We start from the raw sequence: 13,475 nt of genomic DNA, 5'->3' as shown, positions 1-13,475 counted from the left end.
GGACAATAAATAATCCTAGAATCCAGCAAGCTTTTCTCTTTTTAAAATCACTTCTTCCACACTACCAAGAATAGCATCTGCTACAGAGTAAGCACTTGAGAATTTTTATATTGAATGAATGAATGTTACCTGCAGTTCCTCTTTATTGAATAACTTGTGTTTTAAATTTGTTACTTCACTTATATAAATAAATTTTGACACGTTGCCCTCTACATAGCAAATATGTTACCCATGGTTATTGTTTGCTTTGAATTCAGCTTGGAATGTCATTTGTCATACATTAGCTATTGATTTTTAATGTAGCAGATAAAATTGCCCAATTACAAAATTATTGTAAGATGCAAGTAAAATGAGTTAGAATAAATGTGATTTTCTTCCACTTTTCACTCTCATCCAAGAGATTATGAACAAACTAAATAAATAGTCAAAGTGAAAATAACTATTGATGAAAAAATGTGAAACTTGAAAATAAAAAACAGTAAGTATATGTTTCAAACCCTGCAAAATGTGATGTGGGATAAAATAGAATGCTGCTAACTAACACATGCTTCCTCAGGCATCCAGAATAGTTTCAAAAGTTAATGTCACTTTCCCAGCTAAATTGTGTCAAACATTTAAAAATCACAAGGGAGAATGTGATTTTAAAAAATCAAGTGAGAAATATCATATGTGAGACCTCTTTTATTGAGGAAGGAATGCATTTTTTTAACTTTTATTTAGTAAATATAAATTTCCAAAGTACAGTTTATGGATTACAATGGCTTTTCTCCTCCATAACTTCCCTCCCACCTGCAACCCTCCCACCTCCCACTCCTTCTCCCATTCCATTCACATCAAGACTCATTTTCAATTCTCTTTATATACAGAAGATCAATTCAGTATGTATTAAGTAAAGATTTCATCAGTTTGCACCCACACGGAACATAAAGTGTAAAATACTGTTTGAGTACTAGTTAAAGCATTAATTCACATTGGACAACACATTAAACATGGAGATCCCACATGAGGAGTAAGTGCACAGTGACTCCTGTTGTTGACTTAACAATTTGACACTCTTGTTTATGGTGTCAGTAATCTCCCTAGGCTCTAGTCATGAGTTGTTAAGGCTATGGAAGCCTTTTGAGTTCGCTGACTTCGATCTTATTTAGACAAGGTCATAGTCAAAGTGGAAGTTCTCTCCTCCCTTCAGAGCAGGGTACCTCCTTCTTTGATGACCTGTTCTTTCTACTCGCAGAGATCTTTCATTTAGTTTTTTTTTTTTTTTTTTTTTGCCAGAGTGTCTTGGCTTTCTATGCCTAAAATATTCTCATGGGCTCTTCAGCCAGATCTGAATGCCATAAGGGCTGGGAATGCATTCTTGTTGTCCAACAAAAGACCATGAAAGAGTCAGAAAAAATAATATAAATACACATGCATACAAATATATGCATATTTGCATATATGTATATGCATATGAAGTATGTATGCATCAGTAAAGATGCATGTGTGTGTGTGTGTATTCACACAAACTTTGTAGCTTACTCTTTATGCTCCATCAAGTCCTCAAATCCCAGTGTCGGTTTTGTGGCACAGCAGGTTAAGCCACCATCTGTGATGCCAGCATCCCATATGAATGCTGGTTCAAGTCCCAGCTGCTCCACTTTTGATCTAGCTCTATGCTAATGCACCTGAAAAAGCAGCAGAAAATGCACTAGTAGTTGGGCCTCTGCAGCCCATGTGTAAGATCAAGATAGACCTACTGGCTCTGGCCAGTCCCGGCCATGGCTGGCTGTGGCAGACATTTAAAAATGTAAAATGGTGTTCCATTTGCTATGATTAGCTTATGCCTTAGTGTTTAGAAATGAACATGCTTTGCAACAAGATATTTCTCATTTAAAAGGACTCTGAATTTTCATTTCTTGTAACAATATTCTCAGAATACTAATTAAAATTATACTTCCAATTAATTTAATTTGAAGTAATTTCTCCTGAAGCTTCAAGTCAGTTAGCAACTGTCTGACATGCCAAACTTGTATAAATACATCTTTTTATTCCTTCCCAAATTACATATGTTCTATATTCATGGAAATAATTGATAAGTGTGACTTTATAAGACTGAGTTTGGAAAATTAGAAAGCTACATAAAACTCATCATACAAGCAAAGGATACGTATTACTAAATTCTCCAACATCCCCTCTAAAATCATTTGCTAAAATGATTGTTACACGTGATGCTGTTAATTTTAAAACACATTATGCCAGAAAAATTCTATATAGTAGTCTGACCTGTATATTGATTACAGCTATGTATGAAGAAAAATTTCCTATGAAAATTAAAATATACAATTGAACAATTAAAATTCTTCACACATGTCTTTTAATATCGTCTTTGTAAAATACCTATTTTTTATTGCTTTGCTGAAATTTGGCCTATTAGCCCATACATATGTCAGAATTCATCTGTTGAGCTACTGTTGAAATTCATAGGTAAATTACTACACATATCCATCCAGTTTGCCTTAAGAACTGCCACAAAATGATTTAAACTTTCTGAGCTCTACCCAGAACTCAGATCCTAGACGTATTCCTAATTGATAAGAATAGCAGGCATGATCTAATCTAATAATATTGGGAAAATTAGATTTTGGCTAACTTCTGTTAAGTAGACTATTTTCGGACTTCCTGGTTGGAAATTCCAGTTATAAAACTTCCAGCTAAATGACCTTTAGGAGTGATCCTAACATCTTTAAGCTCTTGTGTCCTTAAAAGTAAATGATAATAATGATAACTACTATGTGATATTTTCTTAACATTCACAGGTTAATTGGTGGAAGTCACAGATTGTAGTGCATTAATAAGAAAAGTTTTGTAAGGCTGTCTGGAAGGTACTGTTCCAGGATTTCTATCTGGGAAGTCCCTCATCTTCAAGGAACTGGCTTGCCTCAATACCAGCCACACTAGTCATTGACTGTGAGAATCCTGTGTGGTTGGTTAAGTATGGAAAGCACAGCAAGATATTTCAGAATACATCAATTAGAGCCTTTGATCAATGACATTCTCAGCAGACAGAGATTGGAGGGACACAATCTCATGTCCACCAAAACCCATTCTCTGAGTCACACAGATTTATTTCTCCATACAAGTTTAGGAGGTCACCCTTGGGAGAGTTCCCATGGGCCTCTCTTCCGTAAGAGAAACTAACAAGAGGGAAGTACATGGATGGACTGCCGTACCCTGGATGCAGCTGATTTCTGATACTGGGGATGCAATTGGCATCCATCTTTAGTTTCCACTAGAGACACCCAATGATTTTCAGGGTCACCCCAGGTGTACCTATAATGTGGCCATTATTGTACACACAGATTTAGCAGACCTGTCTGTAAACCAAGGGCAGTTTTTCTTGCTCTCTCACCTGATCATATAAGACTCCTTATATTGCCACTGGTACAAGCTGGCACAGAGTTTCTGAAAAGTTCTCTTGTGGTAATTTATCCTTTTGGCACTGTTGAGATTATTTTTCTCAATTCCAAAATAATTTTTCATAAAATATAAGCATTTTCATTACTGGAAAATTTTGTATTGGTTCTAGAATTAAATTCCTTCCTTTTATTTTTGAAAAAACCTATTTTTAATTTATATTATATTTAAAGTCTTAATACCTTCCTAAATAAAGAAGTAAAAAATTAAAAGACCATAATTCAGCAAGAATATAGGATAAGTAATAAATAATATTCAAATGAAAAGATTTACATTTCACTCCTATATGGTAAAATTTAAAATAAACACATATCATAAAAACCACAATAGTATACCATTCTTAACCATTGCTTTGACAGAGATGTAAAACAAAGTTTGAAAAGGCTACAATGGCACCAATGCTCACCATACAAGCATTTGTTTTACTGTTTTTGTTTTTTTTCTTTTCTGTTTGTTGAACTCGATTTTGTGGAGCAGATAAGCCTTTGACTAAAATCTAAATTTAAATTATGTTATCTCAAGATAATAATGATAGAATAATAATAAATTATAAAATAATAATAATAAAATAATAATGATAGAGATGATTGTGGTACACAGGCTTCCTGCCACTCATTCTCTTACCACTTCACTACCTATATAGACAGACTGGGGTTTGGACCTCAGCTGTTAAGAACTGAATTATCATGATCCTCAACCTAGAAAACACCATCACATTGGTCCAAGCAAGGCTACTTACAAAAATTCATTATTTTCATATGGGTTTTGTGTGTGTGTGTGCATGCATGTATAGTCTTGGCACAGTACATACTATTGTTTTATTTACATGAATACTATGCTACAAAAAAGTTACCTGTATGCCCGAATTGAATAAAATGGACACAGACTTCTTCTCTCAATAAGAAGAGTAGCATAGATTTTGAAGGTATTTATCAAAACCAGCACATCAGTTTTCCTTGACAATATATCAGCCTGCAGCTTCCCCACAACCAGGAAAAATCCATTAAAATAGATCAAACAGCTGCATCAATAAATCCTGTATCACTGAGTTTTATATACCCAACTAGTTTGCAACCTGCTTTTTTCTAGATATTCTTTTTCGTTAGGGCTTTCATAATCCAGAAAATATATAAAGAAAAGCAAACTCCTTAGGTAAATAAGAAACAAAATAATCAGAACCAGTATGTTGTAATTTTGTTTTTTTTGTTTTTTTTTTTTTTTTTTTTTTTTTTTTTGACAGGCAGAGTGGATAGTGAGAGAGAGAGAGACAGAGAGAAAGGTCTTCCTTTTTGCCGTTGGTTCACCCTCCAATGGCCGCTGCGGCCGGCTCATCGCACTGATCTGAAGCCAGGAGCCAGGTGCTTCTCCTGGTCTCCCATGCGGGTGCAGGGCCCAAGGACTTGGGCCATCCTCCACTGCCTTCCTGGGCCACAGCAGAGAGTTGGCCTGGAAGAGGGGCAACCGGGATAGAATCTGGCACCCCAACCAGGACTAGAACCCGTTGTGCCAGCGCCACAAGGAGGAGGATTAGCCTGATAAGCCACGGAGCCGGCCATCACTGAGTTTTATATACCCAACTAGTTTGTAACCTGCTTTTTTCTAGATACTTTCTTTCGTTAGGGCTTCCATAGTCCAAAAAATATATAAAGAAAAGCAAACTTTTAGGTAAATAAGAAACAAAATAATCAGAACCAGTATGTTGTAATTTTAATATTTGTTTCTGATCAGAATATTATGGTGCTATAACTCCATATATACATTCAGTTCTACCTGATAACTTTTTTGAAATATTTTCTACTAGTAGTTTACAGAGTCACGTATTCTTGGCTACTCCTCAATAAAGCAGATATGATTTGCTTGCCCTTGGAGGAAGAAAAATTGGTGTGAAGATGGTGACTCTCATTTTATCCGTTGATAAATGAATGTAACATGTCTTAGATATTTGACTAGTATAATAACATTCTTGCTTTTTATAATTTATTTATTTTCACTTTATGTGATAGGCAGACAGAAAGATGGAGAGAGAGACACATGGAGAGAGATCTTCTATCCTCTGGTTCACTCCCCAAATACCCAAAGCAACCAGGGCTTAGGCAAGCCAGAAGGAACAAGTCAGGAGCCTGGAGACCCTCTACATATCAGGGACCCTAGTACATGAGCCATCACCTGCTGCCTGCAAGGGTGCACATGAGCAGGAAGTTGAATCTAAAGCACAGTAGACAGGACTTAATTAGACACACTAGTATGTGATGCAGAAGTTCCAAACAGCTAACAACCACTGTACTAAATGCCTGCCTAATTCATTCTTGCTTTTAAAGCATTCTTAAATTTTAAGAATTCTTAATAATTGGAATTATTTTCTCTTAAAATTAAGTATATTCTTCAGTAATAAACCAAACACAGTTTAGAATCTCATACTCTGAGAAAAGCATCCAAAATTACAATACTTTTATCTAAAAATAAATTACTTAAGTTAAAAAAAATGTGCAATGATAGTATCTACCTTTTAGATTTATACTTAAAAGAAAATGAGATTACTGAAAGCACAAAATTTTAATAGTTAAAAAAAAAATTCTAAGTTGTAAAGCTTTTAATCACTCTTTATAAAGTAACATAGGGCTATTAAATCCAACATCTATAATTGATCAACGATCCAAAATGGGAAGTGGGATATACAGCAGACTCATAGAATGGCAGTTGTCCTAAACAGCACTCTGGCCTCAGAATCAGCCCTTAAGGCATTCAGATCTGGCTCAAGAGCCCATGAGAATATTTCAGGCATGGAAAGCCAAGACACTCTGGCAAAAAAAAAAAAAAAAATAATAAAAAAAAAAAAAAACCTAAATGAAAGATCTCTGCGAGTGAGATCCCAGTATAAAGAATGGGGCCATCAAAGAAGGAGGTACCCTGCTCTGAAGGGAGGAGAGAACTTCCACTCTGACCATGACCTTGTCTAAATAAGATCGAAGTCGGCGAACTCAAAAGGCTTCCATAGCCTTAACAACTCATGACTAGAGCCTAGGGAGATTACTGACGCCATAAACAAGAGTGTCAAATTGTTAAGTCAACAACAAGAGTCACTGTGCACTTACTCCTCATGTGGGATCTCTGTCCTTAATGTGTTGTCCAATGTGAATTAATGCTATAACTAGTACTCAAACAGTATTTTACACTTTATGTTCCGTGTGGGTGCAAACTGATGAAATCTTTACTTAATACATACTGAATTAATCTTCTGTATATAAAGAGAATTGAAAATGAATCTTGATGGGGGAAGGAGTGGGAGAGGTGAAGGGTGTGGGTGAGAGGGAAGTTAGGGGGCAGAAAAGCCATTGTATTCCCTAAATTGTACTTTGGAAATTATATTTACTAAATAAAAGTTTTAAAAAAATTTAAATAAAGTAAAAGTACTTAAAAAACATTTTAATAAAAGCACTGGTAGTGTAATTCTATTTTGTTTTACCATTACATTATTTTAGTATCATATAAAATAAATTATTAAAATTCGTAATTGGATTTAAATGGATGGGGTATTTTTAATATTTAAATTTTCAATATAGTATATGCTAGCCTTTAGAGCAGAATATTTCAATTATTTAAATATTTTGAGCATATGGTTAAAGCCAGGAGCATGTGGAACTATATGAAAATTACCTAGAAAAGGCTGATAGTGACATATATTACCTCTGAGGTGGCCATTCTTATGGTCATTCTTAGAATGAAGTATATGGAACACCAAAGTATTCCACAGTCAAGGGGTCCATTGGTTTTCCCAAAGTCTTAGTCATCACAAGACCTTGAGATAGGTTTCACTAATATATAACAAGTCAACTAGCTTGTAATAGTGGCAGTAATTATTTTCATGAACATGTTTTAATATAATCCAATTTGAAAGACTTATTGCAGTAAATAAACTTTACTAGTTAAATTAATACAATCAGATCAATAAAAGAATTGTATTAAATGATAATTTACCCAATTAGAATATAGGTTCTGTTTTGGTATAATTGCTTCAAAAATTACATGTTAACTAAAAGCATCACATTATTTTCTCATAGATTCAGTTAGAGTCAACCATGGTGACAGTTGTCACACTACAATGCAGGAAGAAGGTCTCCTGGTAAAATTGAAATACAGGTATCTACACATTAACTCACCAATGCTAGGAAAATATGACATAGGACACGACTGTAGAGAACACATACATACTAGAAATAAGGATGCTGTGAGAAATACTGTCATAGTTTAAATGGTAATGGCATTATCCCAGCCTGCTATGATGTATGTACCAACCAAAAGGGTCTGGGGAAGCATTAGAATCATATCCCAATTTAGAAAAAGAAGGTTAGAATCAGACACTGTCTCTTCAAGGTGGCATTCATGGTGATCTAAACAGTGAAACTGACTGAAATGGTCCTCTTAATTGTAACTCTAGTTTCCTGCCTCTGGCTAACAACAAGACAAATAGCCTTTATGAATAAATCCAATAAATGACCTTGAAGAGAGATTCACATTGATCAAGCTGCCCATTTGCTTACATACTAGAAAAAGTAGTACTTTATTTTATACAAAGCAGATAGAGCCATGGAGAATTCCCTAATAATATATCAATTGATCAATTAAACTGACTGGTTTTTGTTAACTGTCTTCAATCTCCAGTGCTTTAATCTCTTCAGAGGCACCAGCCTCTGAGAAGCTGCATGAATATGATCCTAGAGAACCAAGAAGCATGTTGAGTGGTGACAGTTAATAAGTTTATTTATTTTTGGCTTATTTGTAGGGTTGAGTGAAAGGGGGGCAGATATCTTGCATCCTCTGGTTCATTCCCAAAATGCCTGCAACTGTCATAGATGGATCAGACCAAAGTCAGGAGCTCTGCATTGTCAATGTGTGTGTCAGGGACCCAAGTACACGAGGCATCACATGCTGCCTCCCAAAGTGTGCATTATCAGGAAGCTGTATCTAAACTGGAGGTGGCTCTCAATTCCAGAAACTCCAATTCAGGATGCAGGCACTCCATGTATCAGCTTAAGCACTGCACCACAATGCCTGCAAAAGGCTGGGGACATTTTTGCATGAAGTTTGGAATCCTCGGAAATCAGATGCCTCCTGTTTTGCATTTGTATAAATAACAAGTAAAGGAAAACTCAAGGAATTGAGGATAATTTTAATCTAACTAATGATTTTTCAAAAGCTGGGTTTATAATAAAAGCAACTCTGTTTATTCTAAAGATTTAATGTTCTGAAGAACGTGTAGGGCATAGGTCCTTTGAGGTCACTGAACCAAGACATTACCTAAGACGCAGACATTGCTCAACCTCCCTTGAGTTACCCTGTCAGAGAAGGAGCAAGACACACTAACATAATGTTACCCTAGGGATGAGCATCCGGTTCTTAGTTTTGCTGAACTGCTTTATCGACATGCCATGCTAGCTTGTCATAATTCTGACCTCTGGGTTTTCTCTTGAATATTTTTTTTTGGTGCTTACACTTGTATTTTAAGGTCTGAAAGCTTCATTTTTTGGTTTTGGTGTGACTTGTGGGGATAACGTGTAATTAAAATCATAGCAGTTCCATGTATTTTTTGTTTTTAAGAGAATTTTTACCTATTTTTTTTTACTTTAATTGCTCATTAGGAATTCAATAATGGGAAAATTTTATAGTAATCAAATATGCGGTATAATATTTTTGCTAATGCATTATTAAAATTAATTGTATAAGGTCATTTGAATAATTACACAAACCTTCAGTGAGTCATAATTAGCCATGTTCCTGGAAAAAAATGAAAATGAGAGTAGAAAAAGAGATAACTGGTAGTGAGGTAGTAATATTTGGATTTCTATAACTCATAATATGTCTAACTCATTTCAAACATTTCTGGAAGAAAAATTAATCTAATCATTGCTCTTGGAAAGACACACATTGAATCAGAAATTGGAAATAAAACAACAGTGCTAAACTGATATTCACCCTTCACTAAATAGTATAGTCACAATGCTGGAGAGCTGTTGGCTTTTTGTTATTACCATAGTTTAAGAAAACAAACAGAGGGGGTTGCATGAAATAAATGTCTTGTGCCCGTATGTTCCTGTCTGTAAAATAAGATCTAACATGCCTATACAACTTGAAAATTGCTACGTAGGAAGTCCTTTTACTTATTTCACCCTATGGGAGGAGTGAAGATTTATGTAAATAGTATAGAAGTGTTCTGCTCACCACATGGAGCTAGGGTGGTCACACTTTTGGTGGCCTCAGTTTTGTTTGGCAAACAGGGTGCACCTGTCACAAAATTTTCTGTTGGGAAGTCATGACTTATGACATCACACACACACATGCCAACGTTTATGAAAGGTTTTATTCACATAATAATACTTTCCTGGGAAATTAGGGCTGGTCACAAGCAGATTAAAAAATGGCTTCAGAGTATAGAAACTGACTGGTTTGTATTTTATGTGATTAGCAGCTTGGTTGAGATGATGGTTCCCCTACATGTTTTAAGGCTTTATTGGTTTGAAGTCATGATACTCAAAGAGGGGGAGGAAAGTGCTTTCATTTTATTTTTTAAATTATTTATTTATTTATTTATGAGAGAGAGAGAGAGAAAGAGAGAGAGAGAGAAATCTATCTGCTGGTTCACTAGCCAAATGTCTACAACATCCAAGGGGTAGACAAAAAAAAAAAAAAGCTTAGAACCAGGAATGCTATCCAGGTCTCTTACATGGGATGCTAGAAACCAAGTAGTCATATTATTGCATTATCAAAAAGCTGGGTAAGAAATGGAGACAGGATTCAATCTCATGCACTCTAATACAGGATGTGGATTTCTTAGTAGTGCTTAAACCACTCTGATACAACATCTCCTGCTGTACTTTCTTCCGACTTTACCCAAATGTGGGATAGAAAAGAAAAAAAGTGGTTGTGCGAACTGAAAGCTGTCAGCAGTGAAAATGAAAAAAAAAAAAAAAAACATGAAAAAAATCTAAAATTGGAGGTTTTCCTTAGAGACACATATATGAAAATGCCAACGTATTATGTGTCAATGAGGTTGGAAGTGAAATGCATAGTCTATTAAAGCAATAGATCGTGTGTATGTGTGTGTGCGTGCCCATGTGTATTTGAAAGGTCATAGGCAGAGATTTCTGATTTGCTGGTTCACTCCTGGGTGCCACCTGCAGTAGGCCTGGGTCAGGACAAAGCCAGGAGCAGGGAAACTAATTGAGGTCTCTGTACTAGGTGTCAAGGATCCAACCACTGGCCTCATCTGCTGCCTCCCAGGGTGCACATTGACAGGAACTTGCAAAGAGCTAGGACTCTAACCCAGGTATTCTGACAAGAAACGAGATGTTCCAATAGCAACTTAGCAGTGCAACAAATGCCTGCCTCATTAAGCAATGTAATTTTGAAAGCTAGAATGGAAAAATTTTTGAGAAGATAAAGTGAAATCAAATTTGATCTAATATATGATGCTTCAGAGATGAAGAATATAATTCCTGTAATAAAATAAGTAGGAGGTTACTTAGGAAATAAATATTATAAAATATTGCATTTTCTTGCTTTTCAGATGTTATTTTTCCTGTTCTCTAATTTCATATTTTACCATTTAAATGCAGTTTTCTCAGGGCAGGGCTTAGTAGTCTTGATCTTCATCTTTTTTTTTCATTTTCTTTTAGACACATATTTATACTTGAGCAAAAGCAATATTTGGAAGAATACAGTTTATGCTCTGTGATTTTTTAAGTTCTAAATCAGTTCCACAAAATCTTTCATAATATTACTTTTAAAAATATTAAGAAAAAAATCTCTTCTTTTAGTTCAATATTCTTTTTGGGTTTTTTTGTTTGTTTGTTTGTTTTAAATATTTTTCACAGAGCTAGTGAGAGAGAGAGACAGAGAGAAAGGTCTTCCTTTTTCCATTGGTTCACCCCCCAAATAGCCGCTCTGGCCGGAGCTATGCCAATCCAAAGCCAGGAGCCAGGTGCCTCCTTCTGGTCTCCAACGCGGGTGCAGGCGCCCAAGCACTTGGGACATCCTCCACTGCCCTCCCGGGCCGCAGCAGAGAGCTGGACTGCAAAAGGAGCAACCCAGAGCCCACATGGGATGCCAGTGCCACAGGAAGAGGATTAGCCAAGTGAGCCCCTTCGCTGGCCCTTGGATGAATATTCTAACTTGATTTTGTTTACACAATTGTAGCCTTTATGAGTTTCCTGAGACACAGAGTTCAGTGATATGGGACGACAGTCCAAATTCTCCCTGGAAAAATCCAAATTTAGAGCTGTAGGTTAGACTATATATTCTCAAAACTAAGTACTAAACTAATTATTGTTGAAGTATTATTATTTGTACAAATAAAAATGACTTATAATGATACCACTGAAAATTAAAATCCCGTTTTTATCGAAACCCTAGGAGGAAATAAGGTAAGGGATACTTGTTAAAATATAATACTATTGCCTTTTCATAGGTTTAGCAACTCACACTTCAAATCACATTGTATAAGCAAATGTGATAATTGAACTAGTTAGACAAATTATTTTCTCTTGCTTAATAGATCCATGCAAAAACTCACATATGTTACTTACATTTAAAATATTTTTAAAAGCCTGTTTCCCAACTGACTCATTTAATATGCATGCAAACCAAAATCTTTAAAGATATCATGTCTTGCCAGTGGAAATTAGCTAGGAGCAGAATTTCCTGAATATGGAGTGTAACTGGTTAGGTAAATAACACTTTAAACCCATTTCACTAAGAATTTGGAGTGACAACCAAATATTGCCATGAAATAAGAATGTGATTTAGTTGGTAGAAATAGGTACTTATTTAGTAAGTTTTTAAAATGCAAACATTGTGGGAAGAAGAACTAAGGTCTGGTCTCTTAATTCCCGCCACGTTGTGGAAACCTTTGACAAAATATTTTGAAGAATCATTTTGGTTGTAGAAAAAATATGCTTCCCGGCCGGCGCCGTGGCTCAACAGGCTAATCCTCCGCCTTGCGGCGCCGGCACACCGGGTTCTAGTCCCGGTCGGGGCACCGATCCTGTCCCGGTTGCCCCTCTTCCAGGCCAGCTCTCTGCTGTGGCCAGGGAGTGCAGTGGAGGATGGCCCAAGTGTTTGGGCTCTGCACCCCATGGGAGACCAGGATAAGCACCTGGCTCCTGCCATCGGAACAGCGCGGTGCGCCGGCCGCAGCGCGCTACCGCGGCGGCCATTGGAGGGTGAACCAACGGCAAAGGAAGACCTTTCTCTCTGTCTCTCTCTCTCTCTGTCCACTCTGCCTGTCAAAAAAAAAAAACAAAAAAAAAACAAAAAAAAACAAAAAAAAACAAAAAAACAAAAAAAAACCAAAACAAAACAAAACAAAAAAAAACAGAAAAAATATGCTTCCAAAAAAATCCAACCCCACCATCATCCTCCAATATCAAACAACCTCTGGGGGAAAGGCAGAGTTTTGTGTCTAAATATATGCAGACTGGAATAGAGGAATTTCAAGAAGGTAAAAGGAATTCAACCCTGTATCAGGAGATGAGTCAGAGTAGATGATATAACTGGAAATTTTCTGACAGGAAAGAAAAGATAGCTGAGCTACTGAACAAAAAGAAAGTCGAAGCATGTCTAATTTTCATTATATGCTGAGCTTTGAGAAAGTATAGTTGTCACTGTCTTTAAAATTCAGGGTCATTGTATAAGTGGTACAAGGCAAACTAAAGAAAATAGAATCATTTCTCCTGCATTTGGATACCACACAAGGAAATGACTGTAGAATGCAAGACATGAGAAAGTAACAAGAAGGTAGAAGAAGGCACAAATCTAACTTGCAAGTGATCAGGTGGAATATAAGCCCCCTAAAATGGCAAACAGGTATTGGAAAGGGAGCAATGTTTTCAGTCATCCATGATAGAGGAAGTAAGCCCACCTTTCAATACCAATAGAGAGGATGACGGGGGCTGACATCTTGTTTTGTAAATTGTAATTCCAGTGAATTTGGTAGTTAAATTGAGTTTCTAAATGAGTGAGCATGG

This window comes from Lepus europaeus, chromosome 1 (assembly GCF_033115175.1).
Source record: "Lepus europaeus isolate LE1 chromosome 1, mLepTim1.pri, whole genome shotgun sequence".
Lineage (NCBI taxonomy): Eukaryota > Metazoa > Chordata > Mammalia > Lagomorpha > Leporidae > Lepus > Lepus europaeus.
This window is presented reverse-complemented; position numbering follows the sequence as displayed.